The following is a 6000-nucleotide window of genomic DNA, read 5'->3' as shown; positions in this document are numbered from 1 at the left end:
CACCCAGTTCTGATCCTTTTATCCTAAGCACTGAACTATCTCTTACTGTGAATTCTAAATTCAAATGGATAGAAAACTATATAAGGTATTTCCAACATACACTGAATAGAAGATAGTGTTGGAGATGATGGCAGTCTGATGTCCAGTGATGATGCCACAGTAGCATCCTGTTTAGATGTTGTGACTTGGGTTGTGTTTCTTTCTACCCTCCTTTCCTTAATTCCTGCCATTTTTGCAAGCTCTATTTTCCATACTTCTGGCAATTCTTGGAGGTACTTAATAATAAAATCCCTCTTGCTAATAATATCCCTTGCTAATAACTCCCTTTTCTGCTAAGTCATACAGAATCATTTTTAGTTGCTTGTCTTTTTTTTTTTTAACATTTTTATTGATTTATAATCATTTTACAATGTTGTGTCAAATTCCAGTGTAGAGCACAATTTTTCAGTTATACATGAACATATATATATTCATTGTCACATTTTTTCTCTGTGAGCTACCTTAAGATCCTATATATATTTTCCTGTGCTATACAGCATAACCTTGTTTATCTATTCTACAATTTTGAAATCCTGTCTATCCCTTCCTACCCTCCACCCACTTGGCAACAACAAGTTTGTATTCTATGCCTATGGGTCTTTTTCTGTTTTGTATTTATGCTTTGTTTGTTTGTTTTTGGGTTTTTTTGTGTTTTATTTGTTTTTTGTTTGTTTGTTTTTTTATATTCCACATATGAGTGATCTCATATGGTACTTTTCTTTCTCTTTCTGGCTTATTTCACTTAGAATGGCATACTCCAGGAGCATCCATGTTGCTGCAAATGACGTTATGTTGTCAGTTTTTATGGCTGAGTAGTATGCCATTGTATAAATATACCACTTCTTCTTTATCAGGTCATCCATTGATGGACATTTAGGCTGTCTCCATGTCTTAGCTATTGTAAATAGTGCTGCTATGAATATTGGGGTACAGGTGTCATCCTGAAGTGGGGTTCCTTCTGGATATATGCCCAGGAGTGGGATTCCTGTGTCATATGGTAAGTCTATTCCTATTCTTTCAAGGAACCTCCATACTGTTTTCCACAGTGGCTGCACCAAACTGCATTCCCATCAGCAGTGTAGGAGGGTTCCCCTTTCTCCACAGCCTCTCCAGCATTTGTCATTTGTGGAGTTTTGAATGATGGCCATTCTGCCTGGTGTGAGGTGATACCTCATTGTAGTTTTGATTTGCATTTCTCTGATAATTAGTGATATTGAGCATTTTTTAATGTGCCTATTGATCATTTGTTTGTCTTCCCTGGAGAATTGCTTGTTTAGGTTTTTTACCCATTTTTGGATTGGGTTGTTTGATTGTTTTTTATTAAGTGGTATGAGCTGCTTATATATTCTGGAGATCAAACCTTTGTTGGTTTCATTTGCAAAAATTTTCTCCCATTCCTTAGGTTGTCTTTTTGTTTTACTTCTGGTTTCCTTTGCTGTGCAGAAGCTTGTAAGTTTCATTAGCTCCCATTTGTTTATTCTTGCTTTTATTTCTATTGCTTGAGTAGACTGTTCTAGGAGAAAATTTTTGAGATGTATGTCAGATAATGTTTTGCCTATATTTTCTTCTAGGAGGTTTATTGTATCTTGTCTTATGTTTAAGTCTTTGATCCATTTTGAGTTGATTTTTGTGTATGGTGTAAGGGAATGTTCTAGTTTCATTGCTTTACATGCTGCTGTCCAGTTTTCCCAACACCATTTGCTGAAGAGACTGTCTTTATTCCATTGTATATTCTTGCCTCCTTTGTCAAAGATTAGTTGACCAAAAGTTTGTGGGTTATTTCTGGGCTCTCTATTCGTTCCATTGGTCTATATGTCTGTTTTTGTACCAATACCATGCTGTCTTGATGAGTGCAGCTCTATAGTATTGTCTGAAGTCTGGGAGAGTTCTTCCTCCAGCCTCTTTCTTTCTCTTCAGTAATGCTTTGGCAATTCTAGGTCTTTGATGGTTCCATATACATTTTATTATGATTTGTTCTAGTTCTGTGAAATATGTCCTGGGTAATTTGATAGGGATTGCATTAAATGTGTAGATTGCCTTGGGCAGTGTGACCATTTTAACAATATTGATTCTTCCAATCCAAGAGCATGAGATATATTTCCATTTTTTAAAGTCTTATTTAATTCCTTCATCAATGGTTTATAATTTTCTGTGTATAATTCTTTTACCTCCTTGGTTAGATTTATTCCTAGGTATTTTATTACTTTGGGTGCTATTTTAAAAGGGATTGTTACTTTACTTTCTTTTTCTGTTGATTCATCATTAGTGTAAAGAAATGCATCTGATTTTTGAATGTGAATCTTGTAACCTGCTACCTTGCTGAATTCTTTGATCAGCTCTAGTAGTTTTTGTGTGGACCTTTTAGAGTTTTCTATATATAGTAACATGTCATCAGCATATAGTGTCACTTTTACCTCTTCTTTTCCAATTTGGATCCCTTTGATTTCTCCCTCTTGCTTGATTGCTGTGGCTAGGACTTCCAAGACTATGTTGAATAGGAGTGGTGATAGTGGGCAGCCTTGTCTTGTCCCAGATTTTAGTGGGAAGCTTTTGAGCTTTTCACCATTGACTACTATGCTAGCTGTAAGTTTGTCATATATAGCTTTTATTATGTTGAGATATGTTCCCTCTATACCCACTTTGGTGAGTTTTTATCATAAATGGGTGTTGACATTTTTAGTTGCTTGTAACTAAGAACTCCATTGATTGATTATTAAATGTTTTCCTTTAGTTCCCCTTGGACTCTCTCAATTATTAATCAAGTTTTTTTTTGTTTTTTTTTTTTTTTTTTTTTTGGTTGGGGAGTGGCGAACTGGGAATTAAAGCCACACTGGAATAGGTTCACAATGATTTTTTAATGCAGATAAATGAAAAGCAGTGGTGTCCTGCCCACATGCTCCCTTCCCAGGCAGATCTACTCATCCCCAGATGCTATGCCTATTGACTAAGGCCTCACAGCTTCCCTCCCCACTTCTCATCCCCCAACTAGAGAAACACCCTCAACACTCAGATCCACTTGTGCCCTCCCCTCCTCCCAACCCCCCAGGAAACACACCTCATGGTCAGTGATGAACAGATATGGGGGTAGAATTCCCAACTTCCATGCCTCAAGGGGGCACACCTCAATAGAACTCGAGAAGCCTTCATGCATCAGGCCAAGCCCAGACTCCAGTTGAGACCATGTCTTTGCTCAGCTCCTTCCCCAGCCCTCTTCTCCTGAGACTCCTTCCGCAGTGAACCACATGTACCTGGATCCCTGACTCAAGCTCTGCTTCTAGGAAAGCCAGGCTGAGACAGGATCTGGGAGAGAAATGTATTAACTGTGGAGTCTAATTCCTGCAGCAATTAACCTCCGACGGCAGTGTCTTTAAACAGCACGAGATGATTTCTTGCTCACTTCAGCTCTGTGTGGTTTTGTGGGCATCAGGCAAATTGAGCAAAGACCCTGGCTCATTCTGTCTTGTGGCTCCTCCCTTCTCTACGTCCTCAGCATCCACTCTGCTCAGGGGAGGCCGTGAGGCTTGTGCTAAGGACAGATTTTTCTGGGCCTGTTCTGGAAGCAATGACCTTACTTCCACCCACATTTAATTTAGCAGAATTCAGACACAGTTGCAAGAGAAACGTGATCAAGCTCCATGCCCAACTAAGAGAAGACCCAGGGGAGGTCTGCAGGGACTAAATACAGGAGCAGTTTGTGGGGCACAGAGCTAGGAAACTGTAGTAGTTGAAAACACTTGGCTGCAGCCAAGGTCATCATCTTGACAAAACAAGCCCTATTTGGGGAGTGGAAGGATATAGTTTTAATAATGAAGATTGGGTTCCAGGGCAAAATGGAACTGTTTCAGGAATATAGGGTCATTTGTTCTGTAGCTGACTCACAAGCAATCAAGAAATGGCTGATTCACACCATGTAGGTGATAAAAATGGTTTCAATTTCTCCCTATCAGGAAACAAGATAAAAAGCTGAATTAAAGGGTAAAAGAATTAGGAAGCAGAGTTTGTAACCTTCACAGGTAGTCACTGAGCTGCAACCTTCCCCAGCGCCTCAGAATGTCCAGAGTTTCTCAGGGCACAAGTTCTTGTCCCCACCCAAGGCCCTTTCCTGCCTTCTCCTCTCTGTTCGATTCCCACGATGATGGGAAACTGACATTAATACTTGCTCCATGGCCTTTACCAGTCCACTTCAACTAGGATTGTCTAGCAGATCTCTGCAGCCCTCCTGGTATAAACATTCTCTGATTCTAGAAGACTGAGAGGCTCCGTTGGAACAGGAGAGAAGCTAGCTGTGCTGTTAAGAGCTGGGGACACAGGATTGAAGAGGAGCAGTGGGTGGTCCAACCTGAGGTGCGTGCCTACTGATGGCTGATGGGAGTGATGATGGTGGATCAGGATCCTGAGATGTCCTCAGGATAAACCAGGCACTGACTGCTTCCAGCTCAGCTCACCTGGGGACATGGCCCAAGAACAGGAGGAGGAGGAAGATGGGGAGAAGGGTCTGTGGGCTTCTATACTCTGCATCAGCATGTTCCTACTTTTACCGAATGTGTGCTAGATGTTTTTTTTGGGTACCACCACCCAGATCCCCTCTTCAGGGCAATAATCCTAGTCCCAGCTGTCAGGAAGTTCATCTGCTGATTGCTTGTGATGAAGGATCTCTGGAAATTCACCCTCAGCCTCAGGCGACTGTCTTGCTCAAGGCCAGGCAGCTGGTGCAATCACTGACTGATGCAAGACCAAGGGCCTGACTCCTTTGCCTCACCTGGGACAATGAGAAGGCTGCCTCAGCTCCAGATCTCCCTGCACAGTCAACCAGTCCTCCAACCACACCCCTGCACTTGAGCTCAGATTTTCTCCCTGTCTACTCCCACAGTTCTCATTCCTTGCAGGTGTCTCTGGAGAGTCTACCTCCCTGAGTCTATTTCCAGGGAATGTGAGTGAAGACAGTCTAAAACATTCAATCTAAACAAAACATTTGTGCTAGGAAGATGCAATTTCAAGGCAAATTCTAAAGCCTCATTTCGAGCCCCAACTACTGCTCCCTAGTCTCTTCCTATCCAGACAGGAGAGTTCAGAACCTCATTTCCTGAACTGTCTAGAGGTCAGGGAAGTTTCAGGGAACACGGGGACAGGAGAGACCTGGAGGGAGATCAGGAGAGATCTGGAGGGAGGACCACCAGCGGCCATGAAGCAGCCCCCCATGGCTTCCTTTGTCTGCTGCTGCTGCTCTTATATTTCCTCCTGCTCTGCCTTCTGTTAATGCTACTTTGAGGTCTTAAAATAGATCTTTTTTTTCCATCTTTGCTAAGGCCTGTAACACACTTCATCATTTTCTTCTCCTCTCACACTTTATTTTCATTTCCTCTGCTTAACTGGGGTTTTCCTATGTTTAAAGAAGAAGTCAGAATTGTGTGTGTGTGTGTGTGCGTTGATATTATATAGCAGACCTCTAGTCTTTTGGAACTCAGACACTTTTGTGACATGGTAGGGCTTCATGTTTCTCTCCACCTTATGAATTATCCAGGTATTCCTGTGGCCCAGGTGTTCCCTGGCTGTGACCTTGACATTCTCTGAATCCATGAGCATCTTCTCTCAAACCCTGCATTATTCTTTAAGGTTCTAGGGACCTGGGTCCTTGACCACAGATAGAGAGCCTATCTTCTATGACAGATTTCTGTGGGCACAGAATCCATAGGCAGCCCTTCCTTAGGGAGATTCTCCCAACCAAGCCATTTTACTGGGGATGGAACTTAGGAGAGTGATTCACGGTATTGGAAAAGAAAGTTGCTGACTCCCAGCACGTGATGAGCCCAACACCCTCACAGTGCGAGAATATAAGACATACATTCACACACCAGTCTCCGTCTTTCACAGTCTGTTGCACAGCTGTCAATTCTGTGGTTTCAGTCCTTTTGTTAAGAGTCTATTTCTGGAATCCTACATTTTAACAGCTCCTTTCCAGGT

The sequence above is a fragment of the Camelus ferus genome, chromosome 19 (genome assembly GCF_009834535.1).
Source record: "Camelus ferus isolate YT-003-E chromosome 19, BCGSAC_Cfer_1.0, whole genome shotgun sequence".
NCBI classification, from domain to species: Eukaryota; Metazoa; Chordata; class Mammalia; order Artiodactyla; family Camelidae; genus Camelus; species Camelus ferus.
This window is presented reverse-complemented; position numbering follows the sequence as displayed.